At 46.1% G+C, this 25,019-nt stretch overlaps 1 protein-coding gene across 8 annotated transcripts in view; it reads left to right on the top strand.

The window, feature by feature from the left end:
• The window catches only part of PTPRT (protein tyrosine phosphatase receptor type T), a 1,095,010-nt gene that overhangs the window by 543,851 nt on the left and 526,140 nt on the right, over window positions 1-25,019 (top strand). The window lies entirely within an intron of this gene.

Here is a 25,019-nt window from a genome sequence, read left to right on the forward strand (position 1 = left end):
AAGCTGCACTGCTTCCTCTCTGATGAATTAAGGCTGCGGCTCACAGGAGCAGCAGCTTGTGGTGGGGTGGGGTTTCTTCTCCCATCCTCTCCGTTTCCTCGTGATGGAAAATTCATAAACTGTTCTTGGTGACAGTTGTGCAAAATGAAAAGCTCTGTGAATGTGTGGAGAATAGATTATCCTGACTGCTGTTAAGCATTTGACAAATTGGGAGTTTTGTCATACATCAGAGAACAATGGAGGGAGAATAAGGAACGATGGGCTTCATATAAATACAACACACCTGACGGCTCCCGGCGACATTTATCTTCCTGTGTGACGGGGAGCATGAGGGGAGATGGCTGGGCAGTGGGCAGGCCACTGGCCTCCGTGAGGCTGTATGATGCATCCCACCATCAAGATCCCCTTTCACTGTGAGTGTTAGGAGGTGTCAGCTTGTTTAGGGTCATGCTCATTATAGCTTCTTGAACTAAAGAAATAGTTCCCAGGAGCCTGATGTGAAATATTTCCCAGGAGTCACCAATGGGCTGGACAGAGTCTCATGTGCTCCAGTAAGTGGAGGAAAATGCCACAAGCTGCCTGCAGCCCGGCGGAGCTGGATCTGGAAATCCACCCACATGGGGGTGGACCGAGCACAGGGATGGGCAGGGGCAGAGAGGTGTGTTGGCTTCTTTCCTGACCTCCTGGGCTCCCACCCACCCTCAACAGAAGGAATGCAGACAGTCAGAAGGGGAGGCTCTCAAGTGAGCAAGGTTGGTTTGGGTAAAGTGCTGAGTTGCTTCTGTTCCTGAATATCTCAGCAATGAGTCACAGGTGGAGCACAGAGAGAACCTGCAGAGATGGCTCTGGGGGCAGAACTGGCCTGAGAGGATGGGTGGGGCTACAGGGCAGTGGGAGGAGCATCTGGCAGACCTGACAGCAATCTTCACTCTCCTTTCCCAGTGGTGTGACTTTTGGCAGGTAAGTGATTTGACCTCTTTGAGCCTCAGTCTTGTGATCTATAAAATGGGATGGTGGTAGTAGTAGATGGCTCCTGTAGTAATGCTGTGAAGATTAAATGAGGTAATATAAGGAAAGCGCCTACATGCGTACTAACATGGCTCTGAGCAAAAAGACAATAATAAATGTTGGTAAGGATGTGGAGAAACTGGAACCGTCATACACTGCTGGTACCTATTTAAAATGGAGCAGCTACTTTGGAAAAGTTTGGATGTTCCTCAAAAAGTTGTATAGAGTTACCATATGACCCAGCAGTCCCACTCCTAAGTATATACCCAAGAGAAATAAGAATGTACATCCACAGAAAAAAATGTACACGGATGTTCAAAGCACCACTATGCACAATAGTCCAAAAGTGGAAACAACCCATATGTCCATCAGCTGATGAATGAGTAAATAAAATGTAGTGTATCTGTACAAGGGACTATTATTTGGCAGTAGAAAGGAATGGGATTCTGATACATGCTACAACATGGATGAACCTTGAAAACATGCCGAGTGAAAAGAGTCAGTCACAAAAGACCATATAGGGTATGATTCCATTTATATGAAATGTCCAGAATAGGCAAATCTGTAGAGACAGAAAGTGGATCAGTGGTTACCTAGGGCAGGAGGATTAAGGGACAATTGGGAAGGTGGTTGATAAAGTGTATGGGGTTTCTTTTTGAGGTGATTAAATGTTCTAAAACTGGTTTAATGATGGTTGCACAACTCTATGAATGTACTAAAATTCATTGAATTGAACACTTTGGATGAATTATGGAGTATATTAGTTATATCTTAATAAAGGTTTTATTCTGCATACCCTCCACCCCACCAAAAAAAGAAGCAGCAGAAGTGCCCGGTGCACAGCAGGAACTTACTTAAACGATAGTAAGCCCTTTCCTATCTTACAGATTAATTTGGAAAAGGTGGCAGGGCCTCCGTTCTCAGATTTTCAAGTCCAAGTGTTCCTATTCATCTCTTTAAAATATCTGCTCAGGACTTCCCTGGTGGCGCAGTGGTTAAGAATCCGCCTGCCAGTGCAGGGGACACGGGTTTCCTAGCCCTGGTCTAGGAAAATCCCACATGCCATGGAGCAACTAAGCCTGTGGGCCACAACTACTGAGCCTGCGTGCCACAACTACTGAAGCCCGCGCGCCTAGAGCCCGTGCTCCGCAGCAAGAGCAGCCACTGCAATGAGAAGCCCGCGCACCGCAACAAAGAGTAGCCCCTGCTCGCTGCAGCTAGAGAAAGCCCGCATGCAACATCGAAGACCCAATGCAACCAAAAATAAATAAATAAATGAATAAATAAAAATTAAAAAAAAAAAATCTGCTCGAAAAAGAGACACCGAGCCTTCATTTAAATCAAAAGTGCTCACCAAGGGCCATACCCTTTGTGGAGTCTTTGTGTTCCATAAAATCTGGGGTATGAATTAAAATCCAGTTTCGATCAACTGGATTCCTTCCTCACACCTCCAGGGAGCACTCTTATTTGTCTGGGTGTGTATTGAGTCTACAGTGCCACATCGCCGAAGAATCTGGAGAACCAAGCTTTTGTTCCGGAGACAGTTCTTCCCACTGTCGAACTTGGGTCTTCCTGCCGTAATTGGAGTCAGCTTCCCACCGCCTGTCTGAATCCTGGCATCTGTTGAGGCTTGGATGCCTGGAGTCAAATGAAATAAGTGCTTCTTTGGAGAACAACTCCTGGAGGCCACTGCACATTTGTCGCATGTCAGTGGGATCTGCATATGGATGTGAAATGTATATTTAAAAATGTGCACACAGTCGGATGCACATGCATTCTGCTCCAAAGGTGTTTATCCGATTGCCCATCACAGACCCGACCTGGGGGGCCGGGCCGACCCGCTCACCTTTGCCTGCCAGCCCAGAGCCCCTCCATCTGTAAAAACCCCCTGACCACCTTGCTCCTTTCCCCTCTCCCTAGAGGGAGGGCTACTAGCAGGTTCTGTTTGCAGTGGGTTTCCCAGCTCTAAAGACAGATGTCTCACCTTGATAGAAAGGAACCGGCAGCTCCAGCTCTCCACGACGGCAGCTGAGGAGCAGAGTGAGCGCTGGATTTGGAGTCGGTGAATCCTGGCTGCTTCACTTAGCGGCCCTGTGACACTGGGTATAGCAAGTGACCTCTCTTATTCTCAGTTTCCTCAATGATAAAATAAAGGCATGGACCTGGGTCCCCAAAGGACCCTAACATTTGGAGAATTCCTTACTCTTATGCCCTAAAGGAGTACAAAATGACATCATCCAGAGTATTAGAATATTCTGAATCACCTCCCCCCGGGACTACGGGTGGTGTCTGGGACTAGGATATGCAAAGTCCTATACCAAACTCTGACTCTGTCCTATACAAAGCCATATGGTGGTTTTTAAACATGACCCCAAATTCTTTGGCATTCCTCCCACAAAGAACTAGACTCTCTGCTCCCTTCCCTGGAATCTGGGCAGGCCTGGTGACTGCTCCTTCCCCTTGAGAAAAGCAGCAGTGATGTGAGTTCCGAAGGTGGTCTCTTGGGATCCTTGTTTCTTCCGGAGGTGCTGTTTCTCAGAGCTCTTTAAGCAGTGAGAAGCCCAAATCACCTGGAAAGGCCACATATTAGTGCTCCAGGTGACAATCCCAGCTGAACTGACCTTCAGCCAGCCCAACCCAGGCACCAGGCATACGATTGAAGTCTTGTTGGAAATGCATTCCTCCAGCCCCACCTGCTCCAACCCTGGGCCACCCAAATCACCCATGGCTGTTTCAGTCTTCCTAGTCAATGTCCTAGACATTGTAGAGCAGAGCAAGCCATCTCTACTGGGTCCTGACCAAATTTCTGATGCACAGAATCCATGACCATAATAAGATGCTTGTTGTTTTATGCCACCATGTTTCGGAATGTTTGCTATTGTTATGAATGTTTGTGTCCCCCCCCCCCCAATTCATATGTTAAAGTCCTAACCCCAAATGTGATTGTATTTGGAGGTGGGACCTTTAGGAGATAGATAGGTTTTGATGAAGTCATCAAAGGGTGGGGCCACCAAGATGGGATTAGTGCCCTTATAAGAAGATGAAGAAACATAGGAGCACATGCCACATCCCCCCCGCCCTTTACATGCATGTACTGAGGAAAGGCCATGTGAGCACACAGTGAGCAGGCAGCCTTCTGAAAGCCAGGAAGAGAGTCCTCACCAGAACCCACCCTGATCTCAGACTTCCAGCCTCTAGAACTATAGGAAAGTAAGTGTCTATTATTTAAGCAACCTAACGTATGATATCTTGTTATAGCAGCCCAAGCTAAGACAGCTATGCAGCAGTAGAAAACTGGAATATATCCAGTCTGAGCCCTGTTTGCCACCTGACCTTTTGGTCACCATGGGTGTGGTCTACAGAGTTTGAAATGATCACTGAAAATACACCTCCAGGAAGGAAATCACTGCACTTGTGATGTGAGTTACCTTTGCTCTCTTCACAAGAGGCTGCTATGAGGCTATGAGGTGTCCTTTCTAGGGCAAGAGTTGGACTAAGTGTGTGTGTGTGTGTGTGTGTGTGTGTGTGTGTCCAGCAGAGGTGGTGTGGGGAGAAGTTCAGGAGCACAGACACAGAGCTGTCTGGGAAGACTGAAGCCCCAGCCCCCTTCTCCCTTCCCTGGCCTGTGCTGTGCGAACAACTCAGCATTGTTTATCCCCAGACAGTCTCCTTCCTCCCTCCCTGCACCAAATCGAAGCTATTACCCAAGACAATGGGGGGGACTTTGGTCCTTTTCATTCTGCAACAGAGAGGCAAAGGTGACAACACAAGTATTTATATCACACTGTGGCTTTCCAGAGGCCTCATATCCATTAATGAATTAATCCTTCCTAACAGCAGTCCCTTTATCAGGGTGATATCGTGATTCATGTTCATCAGACAAGGAGACTAGGGCAGCATCTAAGGCTGCTGGTGATACATGGGACTCCCCAGCTGGAGCCATTGAGGTCTCACTTATTCTAGGGGCAGCTGAGGCCATGAGATGCCACACACACAGTTTGGAACTTAGAACTGGGGGTCCGGATGTGAGTCTACCTTCTGGGTATTCCTTGGACAGACAGCTTTACTGCTCCGAGTCTCAGTTGCCTCATCTGTAAAATAGGTGCAGGTAAGAATCCCACCAGGGCATAGAGTTTTCATGATGAGTGAGTCATGGGAAGATGCTCTAAAGCTGTGACACATCACATACATTCATGTTCATTGTCATTGCTTCTGGGTCTGAGTGAAGATGCTGTAAATAGCTGTAGTTGTAGGAGGGAACAGCAGCTACACTGAGGGTGAGGGTCAGCAGGGCAGAGTGAGGACCCTCCCCCTGATGCCCCAGGGCCACGAAGGTGATGAAGACCCTGCAGCAAAGCAAGCACCCATGGATCCCTCTCCCCCTCCCCTCCCCTCCCCTCCCCTCCCCCTGCACTCCCAGCCCCTGTGTTAATCTTCTGCCCCTCCTGCATTCCTCTAGCACCCTCACGCTCTCATCACCTTCACATGCTGGCAGTCTCCATCATTCAGGTTTTGTTATTTTATTTCTATGTGTTCAGGAAGCGTTTTGTTGGTCCAAGTGTAAGAATTGTCATTGATGAGTGATAAAAAGGCCACACTTAGGACAACCTCCTGCAGAGCCCTGCTCGACTTCTGAATCATGGTTTTGGCAGACATAACAGTATACTTCTGTCCAGTGTGGACAGTCATCCCACCCGTGGTTGGTGGCTCAGTCGTAACCTCCAATTTCCAAGATCTGGCCTTGACATAAATGTTGCTCAGAATTGCTTTTTTTTCCTTCCATTTTTAAAAATTACGGTAAAACACATATAACATAAAATTTATTATTTTAACCATTTTTCAGTGTTCAGCTCAAGAATGTTAAGTATATTTACATTGTCTTGCATCCAATCTCCAAAATTCCCTTCGTCTTGCAAAACCGAAACTCTGTACCCATTAAACAACTCCCCATCCCCTCCTCCCCCAACCCTTGGCAACCACCCTTCTACTTTATGTCTCTGTGGACCACTCTAAGTATCTTGTATAAGTGGAATCACACAGCATTTGTCCTTTTGTGATCGGCTTGTTTCACTTAACAAAATGTCCTCAAGGTTCATCTATGCTGTAGCATGTGTCAGGATTGCCTTCCTTTTTAAGGGTGAACAGTATTACAGTGTATGGATAGACCGCATTTGTTTATCTGTTCGTTCACCAGTGGGCACTTGGGTTTCACCCTCTGGCTGTTGTGTATAATGCTGCTATGAACACAGGTGTGCTCAGGACCACTTCTAATTCAGAACGAGTGGTGCCATCCGATGGGGACGCCATGGCAACTGAACATGGTGCTTCTCCATGATGGACACTCTCCATGGTAGACACTCATGGCGGTAAAAAAGGTAGAAGCAATTCGATGGTAATGTTCAAAGGGCCACGTACAGCAAACAAGCTGATCACGTTGGGTGTGAGAGCAGAAATCCTCTTTGTGTGGTGCCGTTACTTGGCTTTTCACTTTAACAGTGTTTTCAATCTTTTAAAAAGTATTGACCACCTCCGACTCCCCCAGGAGCCTCATTTTCCTGACTTCCATGAACATGTATGTACTGCGCTTTATACGTACATAGAAAGAGTAAGATTCTTTTCACCCCCAAGAACCAACCCTTTGCGGGTGCTCTTGTTCCCCTTGAGAACACAGGCTTCAGCAGACTGCTTTCCACTGAGCTTCTGAAGAGAAGCAGCCACTTTGGGGTCCTTCAGAAGTTCCACTACTGCCAGCAGTGCTTTTCCTGCTTGTTCCAGTGTGTTCTGTTCAGATGCAGTAGAACAAAGAGTGATGGCCTCGTGACCTTCTATCCAGTGCTGTTCACTATGGGTGGCCACTGGCCACATGTGGCTACTCAAATTAATTAGTTAATTTATTTTCAAGAAGCTGATGAACGTCTCATGACCATATCTGTTTCAATGAACGTTGACAAATATTTGATAAGAATGTCACATCTGTCTTGTAGCTTGGAATTCTCTTTATTCCAGTGGTACCTTCATTGGTAAGGTTGTTGGTGTAGAGACTCCATTTTTTTTAAGCCAAGTTTTTATTCGCATACCTGTGGAAAAGTGTACAAGTCAGATATATGCAGCCTGATGAATTTTCACAACTGAGCATACCCATGTAACAAGCACCAAGATTGAGGAATAGCAGTTCCAGAACCCCAGAAGCCACTCTTGTATCCCCTTCACTGTCCTCACCCCAAGGATATCCACTATCCTACCTTTTACCACCTTAGATGAGTTTTGCCAGTTGTTGAACTCAATCTAAATGACACTGGGGCTTCCCTGGTGGCGCAGTGGTTGAGAATCTGCCTGCCAATGCAGGGGACACGGGTTCGAACCCTGGTCTGGGAGGATCCCACATGCCGCGGAGCAGCTGGGCCCGTGAGCCACAACTACTGAGCCTGCGCGTCTGGAACCTGTGCTCCGCAACAAGAGAGGCCGCGATAGTGAGAAGCCCGCGCACCGCGATGAAGAGTGGCCCCCACTTGCCACAACTGGAGAAAGCCCTCGCACAGAAACGAAGACCCAACACAGCCATAAATAAATAAATTAATTTAAAAAAAATAAAATAAATGACACTGTATAGTGAATATTCATAGGGTTTTAAGAACATGAAAATTCATTGCCGATATTTACAGAGTGGGTTGTTTCACCAAAAATCCAGATTTTCTGTGTCTTTTAAAAGAAGACTTGACAGGATCCTTGTGGTGATGGAGATGTTCTGTATTTTTACTGAATCAATGTCAATATCCTTTTGTGATATTGCACTAGAGTCTGACAAGATGTTGCCACTGGAGGAAACTAAGTAAAAGGCCTATTTCTCTGTATTATTTCTTACAACTGCATGCGAACCTACACGTATCTCAAAATAAAAAGTTTAATTAGAAATAAAAGATAATATATTAAGAATTTTAAAAAAAAGATGGGTTGGTACCAGGCCTGCCTTTATCAAGGCAGCAACTGGCTGGAGCTGAGGAACAGAGGCACCTGTGGGTAGGGATATGGTCTCTCTTGTTTGTGTGGCTACAAGATTTAAATTAAAGTTAAATAAAGCTAAACAGTTCTTGGTGGCACTAGGCATGTTCCAAGGGCACATTTCAGTAGCATCACATGACTGGTGGCTAGAGGATGGGACCACACAGGTCTAGAAGATGCCCATCATCATAGGCTGTTCTCCTGGACAACATCTGAACAGGTGGCTCATAAACTTGGGGAACAGAATGACCACAGATTCCCTGACATCATATGTGTTGGACCAGCCCAGTCACCACTGGGGGATCATCCTCTCCTGAGCTGTTTTAACCTTCTCTGTAACAAAATCAACACCAGTCTGTGAATGTTGCTATTCTCCCCTTTAACTGCCTTCCCCTTTCCCTTCACTGCATTGACCAGCATCTAAAATCAGACAGACCTGGTGGGGATCCCAGCTCGAATGCTATTTCTTAATCTTGGGCAAGTTACTTAGCCTCTTGGCACCTCATTTTCAGCACTTGTAAAATGCGGATCATGCTTTCTGTATCCCAGCCTTGTCATGTCTCTCTGTTGCAGGTGCAGTTAAATGAGAGAATGGATGTGAATGTACTTTATCAACCAAAAGGCATTATATGAATGGCGTCTGTCATTCCCCCAGGGCCTGGCACCTAGCAGGTGCTCAACAAATGTGGGTTGCATGAGCGACTGTTCTTTTCTTTGCTGAAGTCTGTGAGCAGGCAGCAAGGCTGCAGCCTCCATATTTTTTCAGTGCTGAGTCTCTTGCCCTCAGATTGGCTCTGCCAAGGTCCCTGCTTTACAGGGCTATCCCTACCACATCAGTCCTGCTAGTTAGATGTGTGCGTGTCTCCCTGTGAGATTAGGTACAGGACAACAGTTGTATTTATCCCTGGATGGACGGAGTCCCTCAGGGAAATAGAGGTATAGGGAGTGGGGTCACAGAGTCAGGGGAAGTCAAGCGCCAGAGAAGAGCTCACTGGGCTCACAGTGCGATCTGAGTTAGCACTTCTCACGCTGCAACATGCGCGAGCATCACTGCAGAGCCTGTGAGATGCAGGCTGATTCTGTAGGTCTGGGGTGGAGCCTGAAATTCCGCATTTCTACCAAGTCCTTTTTTTTTTTTTTTAATAAATTTATATATTTATTTTATTTTTGGCTGCGTTGGGTCTTCGTTGCTGCACGTGGGCTTTCTCTAGTTGCGGCAAGTGGAGGCTACTCTTCGTTGCAGTGCACAGGCTTCTTGTTGCAGTGGCTTCTCTTGTTGTGGAGCACAGGCTCTAGGAGCACAGGCTTCAGCATTTGTGGCACACGGGCTCAGTAATTGTGGCTCGCGGGCTTAGTCGCTCTGCAGCATGTGGGATCTTCCTGGACCAGGGCTCGAACCCATGTCTCCTGCATTGGCAGGCGGATTCTCAACCACTGCGCCACCAGGGAAGCCCCCTACCAAGTCCTTTGATGATGCCTTTGCTAACAGTCCAGCAGTCACACTTTGAACAGCAAAGGACCCACCTCCGTTAGGCTCACTGGCGATCTTGGTCATGTGCAGATTCTTGAGCCTTGGATCACATCTATAGAATCAGACTCTCTGAGGCCCGGGCCCCAGACCCTGCATGATGAACACATTTTCCAGTTATTCTGATGCATCCTAGAACCTGAGAACCACTGAGTTGTGGACTGAGGTGGGAGGTTCTGAGCTCCCATAGTGGGGACTGAGACCCCCTTTCCTGGTATCCACATGTCACCCCACAGCAGTGCCCCAGTGGCTGGTTCCTGTACCAGGTCAGTCTTTGCTCACACTGTTCGTTATGCTGATTTCTGAAACCCTCAATCCTTTTAAGTCAATCTTTCACAGACTTTGCCAAGACCATCCTTCGCTCCAAGGTCAGAAGCATATTTGGATAGGATAGTGAGACATTTGCAAAAACTGAGGGTGAGAACCGATGGCTGGGTCGAGGCATTAGCTCATCCGTGATTACTTATCCAGCCCTTGACCTTTCTGCGGAGATGTCTGAGAAGTGAGTAAATTAACACCAGCGGGAAGTGACAAGGGCCTGCAGACCCACAGCTCCTCTCACTCAGGGGCTGATGAGCACAGCTGGACCTGGGAGGTCAGTGTCACTAGGTCCCACCTGGCTTTTGGATCTCTTTGCCTGTCCCCCCAAGCAAGGGCCAAGAGCCCCCCCACTGCAGGCTTTGTCCTGAGGGTCAGTCCTGGCCTGAGGCAGAAATGGATTGAGCCCGACTGTGGGGCATGGATTCAGCCATAAGGCCTGGCTCTGACTATGTCACCCATCTTCACAGGCTCCAGGGCAGGTGTAAATGCATTCTTTTTTTTTTTTTTTCCCACCCTTCTTAAGGTATAATTGACAAATAAAATTGTAATGTGTTTAAAATGTACCATGTGATGATTTGATATATGTATACATTGTGAAAGGATTTCCTCCGTTGACTTAATACATCTATCACCTCACCTATTTACCTTTTTTGCGTGTGTGAGACCTCTTAAGTTCTTCTCTTAGCAAATTCCAGTTATATAATACAGTGTTACAACTATATCACCATGTTATACGTGAGCTCCTCAGACCTATTTCGTTTTATATCTGAAAGTCTGTACCCTTTTACCAACCTCTCCCTATTTTCCCCAGTTCCCCAGCTCCTGCAACCACCATTCTACTCTGTTTCTATAAATTTGACTTTTTAATTTTTTTTAGATTCCACATGTGAATGAGTTCATGCAGTATTTCTCTTTCTCTGTCTAGCTTCTTTCACTTAGCATAATGCCCTCCTGGGAGAGGGAAAAAAAAAGAGTGGGGCATTCTTGTCCCTTCCTTCCTCTTCCTCACCCCCTTTTCCTTCCAACAAGCATATCTTGAGGATCTGCTGTGTTCTGGAGGGTGGACATCCCCAGGCATTGTCAGGGAGACTGGACTTGGTGACCTTTAAGTGTTCTCATGACTCTGAGTGTATAGGATCCTTTATACTGTGTGTGGTGCAGGGACAAGACATTTCACCAACCGAGTGGCTGGAGGGGGGGCCACAGGCAGGGCAGAAGATGTAGGTGGAAAATAGGAGAAGGTCCAGGAAGAAAGTGGTCTTACGTGGTGAGACCAGCTAAGGAAGAGCTTAGGCAGAGGGGCAGCAGAGTTAAGGGGTTGGTTTTGTTTTGTTTTGTTTTTCACTCAGTGTTTCTTAATTTTTCTGCAGCGACATTGGTGTAAGGGGACTCTTTTTTTTTTTTTTTTTATTGATTGATTGATTGATTGCTATGTTGGGTCTTCGTTTCTGTGCAAGGGCTTTCTCTAGTTGCGGCAAGCGGGGGCCACTCTTCATCGCGGTGCGCAGGCCTCTCACTATCGTGGCTTCTCTTGTTGCGGAGCACAGGCTTCAGACGCGCAGGCTCAGTAGTTGTGGCTCACGGGCCTAGTTGCTCCGTGGCATGTGGGATCTTCCCAGACCAGGGCTCGAACCCGTGTCCCCTGCATTAGCAGGCAGATTCTCAACCACTGCACCACCAGGGAAGCCCTAAGGGGACTCTTGTGCTCTTTTTGGCAGCCATGAAGCTTTGGTGTTCATGAGTCATGTAGGGAACAGAGGGGCCTGGCTTTCAGGGCCTTAGGGAGGTTTATTGACCCCAGTGGGTGCCTGGACCAAGGGAAGTTGGGGTTCAAGCATCTCCACCTAGCTCGGTGGATGGGTGCACAAGACAAATACGAGAAGGAGAGAACTTCCTTCCGGTGTGTTCTGTTGAGTCCTCCCCTTCCACCACCATAGCCACCCACACTGGTGCTGGGTTGGAAAGATCATTAGCAGGAGGACAAAGAGAAAAAAGTCTGCTTCTGAGGCATTGTCCTAGGATACTACTCATTCTCTTTTCCTTACGAGCTAAAACCACAGTGTTCCTGAGCTCCTGAGGGTTTAGACAAAGCACATTCCGTGTCTCTGGCAGGACTGCTTGACCCTCCAACTCAGACCCCACATCACTGATTCAGATGCGTCTCAAAATGTGGCAGGTCCTGCGTATCAACAGAGAGAAAGGGGGAGGCAAAATATTGTAAAATCTGTGGGTTCTCACCAGATGACTGTTTAAAAGGCCAGGAAATGCGGAGGTGGGAAAAGCATGGGGGAGATCCATTAACTAGAGCATTGTTGACTCATGGCCATCCAACTTCAGCAGGAAGTCCTGATTCGGCCCCATGAGTGCCTGAAGCCACCTGCATCGGGCATCAGTGGTGTTGCAAAGCTCAGAACTGCTGACACACCCTTGGGTCTACTTCTCACTTTTCTTACTTTGGGCTTATTTATATGCCAATCCCTTATATTTGATTTGTTTGTACAAATGTTTTTACAATAAGGCAAAGGAAAAAGGGAGGAGATGGTTGGTTCTGTGGCAGCTGTTGAGTCTGGAGTTTCTAAGGGAGCCCCGGGTTGAAAAGAGCTGGGTACACACGGAGGAAGGGAGTCTAGTCAGAAAGGTGGCTGGAGATTGATCACTCACGGTTGGCTCCAATTTCCTCTCTCCTAGGTGTATTGGGAAACTCACCTAGGGAGAGGAAGCAGAAATGCCATTCTTGTCCATCTACTGAGTGAAGTTTTGAAATCTAACATTTATCTCAATCACCCGGTTCTACCTCTCAGTGTATTCCATCCGTGTTCTCTTTTATTCGTTCTGTACTTCTTACCCAGAATGAGCTCCGAAAACATAGATCATCTCGCTCCCCTGCTTAAAATCCCATAAAAGCGCCTGTTGCACTTAGGGTAAAATCCAAACTCCATATTTATTGTGGCCTGAGAGGCCCAGTGTGGTCTAGCCCCTCCTCCCTCTCAAAATTCATCTCCTTCTCTTTTCCCTGCCATGCACTGTGCTTCAGCTGCACTGGCCTCACTCCTTTTCCTGGAACTCTTCAAGGTTTTTCTGCCTGTTTGCATTTGTTGTTTTTCTCTGTCTGGAATGTTCTCCCCGCTCCAGATCTTCCCTTGCCTGGCTGATGCTTCTCATTTTGGTCTCAGCTCAGATGTCATTTCTCGGGCTAGTCTAAAGCATCCTCTCCCTCCCCGCTTTCCCCCCGTTACTCTCTCTCATCACTAGACAGTAAGCTCCATGACAACAAGAGCTTCTCCAGCGCCCCACGCAATGCATGGCAGATGGCCGGTCCTCAATAAACAGTTGGCGGGTAAATGAATAACTGAATGAAGGGGTGCTCTGTCCCCCAGCTCTGCCTTGGGACTTTTCCAAATTTGGAGCATGTAGGACATTTATTGTCTCTTATGTCTTAAATGTTTGCCAGGGTTCCTGGAACTATGTACCATTTCCATTTTATACATGAAGAAGTTAAGGCTTAAAGAGGTTATTCGAGGGACTTCCCTGGCGGTCCAGTGGTTAGGATCCCACGCTTCCACTGCAGGGGGCACGGGTTCGATCCCTGGTCAGGGAACTAAGATCCTGCAAGCCACGTGGCGTGGCCAAAAATAAAAAAAAAAAAAAAAAAAGAGGTTATTCAGTCTGCCCACAATTACACCAGTAATCTTGGGACAGCCAGGAATGGAGATAAGTTCTAACTGGTTATAAAGCTCCTTGCTCTATCGCTGTCTAATATTTGGTGTTGTGAAGGGGGTGGCCAGGAATGCTGCTTGGAAGAGGGGCATACGTAATTTTAGGAGAGAAGAAGAATAGCACGGTAGTAAAAACATGTGGGACCACGCTGCATGGGGTCCAAGCCTGGCTCTACCCTTTTCTAACTAGTGTGACCTGCCAAATTTCTTAACCTCTCTGTGCCTTGGTTCTTCCATCTATACAATGGGCATGTGAATATCACCTCCCTCACAGAGTTGTCATGAGAATTAAATGGAAGAGTATATGAAAGCCCTTGGGCCAGTGTCTGGCACAGCTAAGCATTGCATAATAAGTGTTTACTACTCTTGTTACTACTATCATCATCCTGCAGCTCACCATGCACGTGGCTGAATCTTCCTCGGGATCCTTAAGGACATCTAGTAGCAGGTCTCTTTGGAACCCACCCCCCCCACCCCCTGGTCTCTCTCTCACACTCTCTCAAGACCTGCAGGAGGTTTTAGGAGTTTCTCTGGTGCGTGTGGCTTTGGAGGAAGTGGTAATGTGCAGCCTATTGTGTGGCAAAGGAACATCAACTTTAAAAGCAGAGAAGGAAATGGATGTGTTAGTGACACGGAGTTGTGGGAAAAGCCATCCACTAAATTACATTTCTGCACAAGAAAGGAACTGCTAGCAAAGTGGGAATGAATGACATTGGGGTGGCAAAGACATCAAGAAGTAGAGGCAGTAACGAGGCACGGAGTCCTCTATTATTTCTAGCATCATGGAAAGTGAGGTTTTATTATTCCTTCCCCAAATGGTCTCAGTTCTTTTTTGGTGGTGTTGTTGTTGCTTCTTTTTCACAATCAGTACGGCTGATGTTCTCCTGCGATCTACCCAGCCCAGGCCTTGGCAAGACAGCTGGTCTGCTTGCTGGAAATCTGTAGTTACAGGAAAGGGAGGTCCTGAGGGGTCCTTGGGAACCATTGCACCTAAACATGCTCATTTTCAGATGAGCATAGTAAAGCCGTGATGGAAAAGGACGCTTACTTATTCATTAATTCAAGCAATGATGTATTGAGCAAGTTTGCAAGGCCCCAAGCTAGATGCTGGAGAAAGTCGAGAGGTTTTCTCTTTCTGAGCAGAGCATACACAATGAACTCTTATCAAAGACTATATAATAGAGGTAACACAGAGAGCTCAGCCTGCGAATTGCAAGTCTTGTGTTCCAATCTAAACCTCCACTTCTTATCTGAACTGGAGTAATTGCCTGGGCTTCGGTTCCTCATCAGTAAAATGGGGAAGTTGGTGTCTGGCCTGTGAATTGCACTAGGATTTTACGAGCACCCAGATAATCATGACACGTGCTGATGCTTGATGGCCTATGAAGCAATTTGTAGATGATGCTTTTGTTATGGGTAGGGTGATAGCTTGCAAGCAGGGAATTGAAGCCACTGGAATAATAGGAACATGAAAGGGGCTGTTGTGGAGGGTGGAGGGCACATTGCATGTTGGGGAACGAGCCGAGTACAGCCAGAGGTGGCCCCCAAGCCTTTATTCTAAGGGGTGGTCCTTTGTGCTGTTTGGAATAAATAGGAACTGATTCCACGATAGGGAGTAGCTCATTCAGCCAGGAAGCAGCTGCCGCTTGTTAGCATGTAACCCTGTGATAAGTGATGGAAGATGCTGAGACCAGGCACGGCCCTCTGAATTCAGTTCAGAGTTTATCAGGAGATACCAAATCATAAACAGATGGATACGGTGCAGTGCCTTGACAGGGCTCAGGACAGAGGCACTCCAGACCCACATTGTTCAAGATGGGCTGAAGACTACCCAGACGATGACCCCGCGGAGTTTTGAAGGCTACAGAGGGCTTGACCACTTGGGTTACTCCAAGAAGGGCAGTCAAGGCTGAGAGAACAGCACAAAGACAGGGTGATGACGGAAGTTTAGGAAACTAGCTGTGGCTCCAAGGAGAGGCCTGGAATGCAGGTGGGCAAGGTGGTAGGAACCGTTTTGCAAATAATTTGAGTGTCAGGCAGAACCTAAGCGGCCAAGGATGGTGTTCGTGGGAGGCCATCCTGCTATGATACCTTGGTGGGATTTGATTAAGGTCCTTTAATTACAGATGTAATTTACTCAGTCAGTCTTCTCATTGTAGGCTTTTTAAAAAAATATTTATTTATTTAATGTTTATTTATTTATTTTGACTGTGATGGGTCTTAGTTGCGGCATGCAGGATCTTTAGTTGTGGCATGCGAACTTCTTAGTTGTGGCATGTGGACTTCTTAGTTGCGCCACGCATGCGGGATCTAGTTCCCCAACCAGGGATTGAACCCGGGCCCCCTGCATTGGGAGTGTGGAGTCTTACCCACTGGACCACCAGGGAAGTCCCTCCTCATTGTAGTCTTAGAAGTCACCTACAGCTTTGTGAAATGTGCAGCCAATTCTGCATGAAGGGTTTTCAGGCTGGGGATGTAGGCAGCACACATTATCCCAGGAAGGCAGATGATGGAGAACGTGCTTACTGCAGAGGGGAGCCAGGAAGATGGGCATCTTCCCAGGGAGCACAATAGCGAGGTCTCAGTTGCACAGGAAGTTATCCAGCTCATGCAGTGCCCGAGATGCTATGAGCACCATCGTACCATCCTCCCTCCAGGCTTCAAGAAGTAGTGGAACCCTAAGGCAAGGGGGCATTTTATCCCTGAGGAGGGATAGATGGATTTTACTCATAAGACATGCATCTATTAAGCTCCTGTGGCTTGCAGAATCAGCCATGTGTATGTGACAGCCAGGAGGGTGACGAAAGAGGCCCCTGCTGGCTCCACCTGGCTGTCACTCATGGACTTCAAACCTAGTATGTCCAAACTTGGGCTTGTCATTTCTTCTCTCTAAAAAAGGTTAGCCCCTTATTCAGGCAAACATTACCACCCAGTTGTCTAAGTCAGACCTTGGGAGTTGCCTTCGATGCTTCCCTGCCCTGAAGCCTCAACCTCATCTTCCCCCAGATCTGCCCATTCTACTTCCTGTGTATGTGCCTTGCTGTTGCCCTAGTGTTAGGTCCTCAATGGCCCACACCTTACAAACTGGGCAGCCTGGTCTCCCTGCTTCCTGGTTTGCTCCCGAGAATCCGTCCTCCACCACTGCTAGTAAAATGATTGCTGTAACACCTGACTTCACTTTATAAGCTTGGATGGCCCCCATGGCCTGCCAGTATCCTCTTCCTTCATTGATTTGGCAGCCCTGGAGGACCCTCTGCGTGGCAGGCCCTGTGATGGGCACCGGAGGCAGAGAGATGAATGAGACAGGACAGAGCCATCAGTGCACTCTGCCTGATGAGGGAGACGGGGTCAAACCACTGAAGGAATTCTGTGTTCTGTGCTGAGGGGCTGGGGACCAGAGCAGATGTGAGAGGGCCTTTTGACTTACTCTTCTCTCTGCCTGCAGTTTCTTTCCTACATTTAAAAAAAATACCAGGGATTGATTTGAAAAAAACTATGAAAATAATGTTTGTGTGATATTGAAAATGCAGAAAAGCAGAGCTGAAACAGAAGCTGAAGATGTCCCTCATCTCAATCTCTATCTAGCTACTACTAAAATGTTGTGTCTTTCCTAACAAGTTTTCTTCTTCACATTTATATTTTACAGAAGTTGAAATGCCCTTGGGTACACTGTTTTGTACACAGCTCTTTTTACTAACAGATATCATAGCATTTAAAAAACAGCTGTAGGGTTTCCCTGGTGGCGCTGTGGTTAAGAATCCACCTGCCAATGGAGGGGACACAGGTTCGAGCCCTGGTCCGGGAAGATCCTACATGCTGCGGAGCAACTAAGCCTGTGCCCCACAACTACTGAGCCTGTGCTCTAGAGCCCGCGAGCCGCAACTACTGAAGCCCGTGCACCCAGAGCCCATGCTCCATAACAAGAGAAGCCACCGAAATGAGAAGCCTGCGCACCGCAAATGTAGAGTTGCCCCCGCTCACTGCAACTAGAGAAAGCCCGTGCGCAGCAACAAAGAACCAACTCAGCCAAAAATAAATGAATAAATAAATAAATTAATTAATTAAAAAAATAAAAAACAGCTCTATTGTTCTTTTTTGTTATATGAGGAATACATAGCTATCTCAAACAATTTTATGACATGAAAACCACATGTAAAACAAAGATCACCTACTACTCCCATGCCTGGAGATACCTTCTACCCACACCTGTGTGTATGTCCTTTCAGAATTTTATGTTCATGTACACAGTTAGGTATAAATATAAATATAGCTATAGGTGTAGACAGACTTGATCTTTAGGCTACCTTTTCCACTTAGTACATTATAGCTCTCTTTTTTATTTAAATATATTTGATCACTTGTGTTCTTTTTTAAAACATCTATATGATAGATGATATCCCATATAGATATATCATAAATCATATAACTAATCTCATATTTATGGACATATAGGTTGCTTCTGTATTTTCATGTCTTCAGACAGAGAAATGATGAAAAAGCTTCTGTGAGTATATGTAGCCTATTTATTTCCTTGGGATAAAGTCCTAGAAGTGAAATTGCTATGACAGAAATTGTGAACATTTTACATTTGGGTCCATATATGTGATTGGCAGAATTATCAGATGATCTCTGCTGACCTGTCTTTGTATAATTATCTCCCCATGAGTGTAAGCAGGACTTATGATTGCTTCTAACCAGCAGATTGTGGCAAAGGTGATGGGGTGTCACTTCTGTGATTATGTTGCATTAGATGGCAAAAGCGAGGGGATTTTGCAGATATAATTAACATCCCTCATTTATTAACTTTAAGTTAATCCAAAAGGAGATTACCTTGAGTGTGCCTGACCTAATCAGGTGAGCTCTTTAACAGAGGGAGGGTCTAGAAGTCAGAGGATCTCTCCTGCTGGCCTTGAAGAAGCAAGCCACAGTGAGTCTACAGCTGCAAGGAAATGAATTCTGCCAGTAATTGCATGAGCTTGGAAGGGGACCCCAAGCCTCAGATGAGATTCCAGCCCTGGCTGACACCACTGCAGCCTTGTGAGACGCTAAGCAGAGAACCCAGCTAAGTCATGCCTACACTCCTGACCCACTGAAACTGTGAGATAATAAATGTGTGTGGTTTTAAGCTACTACAGTTTTGATGATTTTGTTATATAGGAATAGAAAACTAATGTATCAGTAATATAGAAAAACTGCCTCAGATAAATTATACACCAATTCATTTTCCCAACCAGTATAGTAACTCCCATTTCCATGAGTTTTTGCCAACACTGGGTGTTGCCAAACTTGTAAATCTGTGCCAATCTAAAAGGTTAAAAAAATACTTGTTTAATTTGTGGCCCTCAATTACAAGTAAATTTGCACATTTTCCATATTCTTATTTTCGATTTTAAAACTCATTCTTAGTATATTACCTAATCATATCCTTTGCCTGTTTTTGAATTTTGCTTATTGGTTTGTGAGAGCTCTTTACATATGTGGAGGACAATAGAGAGGCAGAAATTTACATATTGTTTTATCTGTTACAAATGTTGCAAGTATGTGCTTTTTGTTTCCCCAGCTTGACAGTGTCTCTTATTTCAGACGTTGTTTATGGTGTTTGGTGAGGAGGGATGTGGATGTTTTCTCATTCTGTTGGGTTTTAGAAAGGCCCCTCTGTATGGAAGGTTGATTGATGCTAAGACAGCAGTGAAGAGGCAATTACATTAGTCCAGGTGAGCTAATGAAGCTGAAGCTTGCACTGTATGAGGTATGGTAGGGATGGAAAAGAAGGTTCTGAGCCCAGAGGCATTTCAGAAGTAGAATCGGCAAAGTTTGTTATTCTCAGAACTGACTTTTTTTTTTAACATCTTTATTGGAGTATAATTGCTTTACAATGGTGTGTTAGTTTCTGCTTTATAACAAAGTGAATCAGCTATACATATACATATATCCCCATATCTCCTCCCTCTTGCATCTCCCTCCTACCCTCCCTATCCCACTCCTCTAGGTGGTCACAAAGCACTGAGCCGATCTCCCTGTGCTATGTGCCTGCTTCCCACTAGCTATCTGTTTTACATTTGGTAGTGTATATATGTCCATACCACTCTCTCACTTTGTCCCAGCTTACCCTTCCCCCTCCCCATGTCCTCAAGTCCATTCTCTACATCTGAGTCTTTATTCCTATCCTACCCCTAGGTTCTTCAGAACCTTTTTTTTTTTTTTTTTTTTTTAAGATTCCATATATATGTGGTAGCATATGGTATTTGTTTTTCTTTCTGGCTTACTTCACTCTGTATGAGAGACTCTAGGTCCATCCACCTCACTACAAATAACTCAATTTCATTTCTTTGTATGGCTGAGTAATATTCCATTGTATATATGTACCACATCTTCTTTATCCATTCATCTGTCGGTGGACACTTAGATTGCTTCCATGTCCTGACTATTGTAAATAGATCTGCAATGAACATTGTGGTACATGACTCTTTTTGAATTATGGTTTTCTCAGGGTATATGCCCAGTAGTGGGATTGCTGGGTCGTATGGTAGTTCTATTTGTAGTGTTTTAAGGAACCTCCATACTGTTCTCCATAGTGGCTGTATCAATTTACATTCCCACCAACAGTACAAGAGGGTTCCTTTTTCTCCACACACTCTCCAGCATTTATTGTTTGTAGATTTTTTGGTGATGGCCATTCTGACTGGTGTGAGGTGATACCTCACTGTAGTTTTGATTTGCCTTTCTCTAATGATTAGTGATGTTGAGCATCCTTTCATGTGTTTGTTGGCAATCTATATATTTTCTTTGGAGAAATGTCTATTTAGGTCTTCTGCCCATTTTTGGATTGGGTTGTTTGTTTTTTTGATATTGAGCTGCATGAGCTGCTTGTAAATTTTGGAGATTAATCCTTTGTCAGTTGCTTCACTTGCAAATATATTTTCCCATTCTTAGTGTTGTCTTTTCATCTTGTTTATGGTTTCCTTTGCTGTGCAAAAGCTTTTAAGTTTCTTTAGGTCCCATTTGTTTATTTTTGTTTTTATTTCCATTTCTCTAGGAGGTGGGTCAAAAAGGATCTTGCTGTGATTTATATCATAGAGTAGAACTGACTTTTTACTGGATGAGAAGTAAAGACTTAGAGGTGAAGTAAGTGGTGTGTAGTCCTGCCTGCATCAGTAGGTGCTAAGTTCACCAAGGAAGTTTCTCCTTCGTGGAGCTGTACCACCAGAGGCGTTGGGCCTCGCAGATCCCCTGAGGCGAGGCAGCACGTAGCTCCTGTGATCACAGCTCTGCCTTTATTCCCACTGGGTGGATAAATAAATCAGTCCTGGAGGCTCTTCCTCCCTACCTACTAAGTTCTGGAGGCCTCGCTCTTTGCTGTGTTTTCCTTGAATCCCTCTCCCCAGACAGACGTGTGGTTTTGAAGCTGAGCACATGGGCAGGGGTGTTTGCTCAAACAAGGATCCAGTGGGCATGCCTGGCACTGGATGGATTTCTCCTTAAACACACTGGGCAGCCTTGTCTTCAGGCAGGGGTGGGGGCGGGGGGGAGGAAAAGCATTCAGCCTTGCAGCGATCCAGTGAGATGTTAGACATCACATGAAAATTGTTGGCAAGGGCAGAGAAGGTAGCCTGTTCTAGTCCTAGACTCTAGAAGATCCTTCAGAGCATCTGAAATGAGGAAATGCCGCCCACAGTCTGTAATGGCAGAAATTAAGGTCTTTTGGTTAGAGAGTTGCAACATGCTTGGGCTCTTCCGCTGGTGGGAGTAGGGGGAGACACCAGGGTAACAGAACAGATTCTGAAAGCTTTCTGGCACTACTGAATTCAGGCGTGAGTTATTCAAAGCCTCATTGGCTCCCTTGGTTCATTTAGCGCAGTGGTTCTCAACCAGGGCTCATTTTGCCCCTACCCAGGAGATATTTGACAATATCTAGAGACATTTTTGGTTGCTACCACTGGGAGGGTGCTACTGGCATTGTAGGGATACTTCTAAATGTCCTACAATGAATAGGGAAGTCCTCTATACAAAGAATTATCTGGCCCCAAATGTCAATAGGGCTGAGGTTCAGAAACCCAGGTAAAGTAGGAAAAAGAAGGATAGTGTGAATTAATGATATGTCCAAGTTAGAGATGTGTGCAGTATCTCCCGAGCACTGCACCCGGCTCTGTGAATAGCCTACCTCCCTGAAACCTTTCCTCTTTCCCTGTGGTCTCTTCCAGGTACTGCTTGGGGATGGGGTGGGAGTGAGGACTCATCCCTCTAAGTTCACCCCCAGAGTTCTGGCCACAAGCAACATTGCTCATCCCAAATCTGAACAGGAGAGATTAAAAAGCAGATCCATGTGTGAAGTGCAGCACAATCTTTTCTCTCAAACTCCAAGTCTAACATTCATAAACCTTCACTACTGTTTGGCAAGGTTTCCATATCTTGTACCAGTACACAAAGGTACTGACATCAGCTTTGATTCTGGTGATTCATCCCCTTTGCCCGAATTGAAGCACAGTGTCAGCCAGATGAGGTCAGGAATAGGAGAAGGGAGGAGGCTGGATTTTTGAAATTCTGGAGGTGGATAAATGTTTGATATGTCTTAGCTTGAGCTGTACATTCTGTACGTGAGAGTCAGAACAGACTATTTGAATTCTCAGCTCCTGGGACAGTGCTCTTTTAAAGCAGTCTGGAGAAAGGTAAAACTAAAATAAATTAGCTTTACACGCAGTCTGCATCTCTCAAGCATAATCTGACTTCTCTGTATGTACATGTAGGCATATGTATACTATATATAGACATTAAGAGTTTTTTTAAAGATTGACTACAGATAGAATAAGGCTTTTTTTTTTTTTAACTAAATTTATTTATTTATTTATTGGCTGTGTTGGGTCTTTGTTGCTGTGCGCGGGCTTTTCTCTAGTTGCATGGAGCGGGGGCTACTCTTCGTTGCGGTGCACGGGCTTCTCGTTGCAGTGGCTTCTCTTGTTGTGGAGCATGGGCTCTAGGTGCACGGGCTTCGGTAGTTGTGGCACTTGGGCTCAGTAGTTGTGGCTTGCAGGCTCTAGAGTCAGGCTCAGTAGTTGTGGCGCACGGCCTTTGTTGCTCTGTGGCATGTGGGATCTTCCTGGACCAGGGCTCAAACCTGTCTCCCCTGCATTGGTAGGCAGATTCTCAACCACTGAGCCACCAGGGAAGCCCCCTTATTTATTTATTTATTTTTTAATGTTTGTTCATGTTGGCAGCATGTTTTTCTGACCCAAGAAATAGAGAACAGACATTACAAAGAATAAATACTGGCCCTAAATTGTCCCCCGTAAAAGATAGCAATGCTCGTGTTCTGTTTCCATGAACCAGTCTTACAGAAAGAAATTTTTTTGTGTGTCTTGAGTCTGTTTCTCAGAAATGGTCTCCATGGCACAGGATCTGAATTGACAGAGGCAAATGGGATTTACAGGTAGGCAGTGTCTCCAGTCAAGTATCCCAAGAGGGTTCTCATCCTCCTCATTCTTAATCCCCCTTGTCAGGAGCTACCTCATGTCTGTCACTCCCCTCCCTTAACATTGGTCTCCCAATACTCCTGCTTTGACTGTTTTGACTGTTTCTACGTTGGCTTGTTCTCTGGGACTCCTTCCCTGCTCCATTCAACTCCTGTCTCTCTGTTACGACAATTTCGTTAATTTCCAAGACCTTGACCGATTGACTGTACAGATAACTCCTAAATCTATGTCTTCAGCTTCAGTCTCTCCCTGAGCCATAGACCTGCCAACCAGTGAGATGAAAACACATTTATAAGACTCAATTCATCTCCTCCCAAGGTGCAAAAGTCAAAGCGATATTTGGCTTATCTTTCCCCCATAGGTTAGGAAGCAACCTTAAGGTAGCTTAAAATGTCTCCCTTCTTTTTACTGCTGAGGAGGTTACTGAGTCCTTCATGCAATCAGTGCTGCCGTTATGAGGAGTAGAGTTGCCGTCTTTGTAGTGGTCAGTATCTCTGTTGTCATTGTTAACTTAATGGGATTCTAAGCAGCGACTTTCCACTCCTCTATGAGAGTTTAAGGTTGTCAACAAATGTGGAAATAGCAAAGTTCTCACCTTCCTCCAAGCCCAGTTTTCACAGATTAAACAAGCTCTCCAGCTCTGCCTACATGGCAATAAGCAAGCTACGTGACATCACGCTTGTGTAACCCCAGTGTGGATTACAGCACCTAATGTAACTATTAAGAAGACAGAGTAGGGGCTTCCCTGGTGGCGCAGTGGTTGAGAATCTGCCTGCTAATGCAGGGGACATGGGTTCAAGCCCTGGTCTGGGAAGATCCCACATGCCACGGAGCAATTACGCCCGTGAGCCACAACTACTGAGCCTGCGCGTCTGGAGCCTGTGCTCCGCAACAAGAGAGGCCACAATAGTGAGAGGCCTGCGCACTGCGATGAAGAGTGGCCCCCACTTGCCGCAACTAGAGAAAGCCCTCGCACAGAAACAAAGACCCAACACAGCCATAAATAAATAAATTAATTAATTAATTAAAAAAAAAAAAAAAGAAGACAGAGTAGGATAACGTATTAGACAGTGACCTGGAAGGTGGATGGGGAGGTGACAGAGAAGTTGGTGTCTGAATGATGAGCACAACCTCCCTTCCTCATACTTTGAGTAGAGTTTCAGGCCTGGCGGCTGTCAGAGCCAGGTGGCCACTAGGTGAGGGAGGTACGCAGGGGATTTCAGCCTCCAGCAGCGACCAGGTAGGAAACTTTTTAGGATCTTGCTCCTCCAGTGATTCTGAGCTTGCACGATCACGCCAATGCCTTTGCCGAGATCCGAGTCACGCAAAGGCTTGTGAATTAGATGCTGCGGTTCAGTTTTTGCCTCCATCTTTCCGTGTATTCACTGCCCTGTTACTTAACCGAAGACTCCCAGCTCTTTGCTTTGATCCATCAATGGCCTAGTTGACCTCATACTATTCCAGTGGCTGAATTTTTCACACGCGGGAAATTCACCAACCATTTCATTACCCTGGAAATGGGAGAAACATCTGAGGTCTTCATCAATGTCATTTTCATTCCCAAAGACACAGAAAACTTCCAGAAGCTACCTTTCAAATCCTTGATTTAAAGTGGCAGGGACTGAAGGCTTGGTTAGGCAGAGTCCTTGGAGGCCGCATGATGGAACCAGGAGCCAAAGATGATTGGCAGGCACCCCACACGCGAGCTTTGTTAGGTCCACGCAAAGGGCAAACTGCAGGGGGGCCGGACGGCACCTTCAGAGCGGGCAGCGTTATGTCTTCTGAGCGTGACTCGCCCCCGCATGTTTCTTTCTCCACCTTGTTCTGAAAACGCCTGATCCGCGTAATGCCTCCCCAGCTTTGCTGGATTAAGGGAGGAGTGAGACATGAAAGCCCAGGACTTTAATGGCTCCAGGTCTTTCAGCCCGAAATCCAGCCTGTGACGGAGCATCTTGTGGAGCAGCCCAGAGCGCCCCAGGG

This window comes from Balaenoptera ricei, chromosome 15, assembly GCF_028023285.1.
Source record: "Balaenoptera ricei isolate mBalRic1 chromosome 15, mBalRic1.hap2, whole genome shotgun sequence".
Lineage (NCBI taxonomy): Eukaryota > Metazoa > Chordata > Mammalia > Artiodactyla > Balaenopteridae > Balaenoptera > Balaenoptera ricei.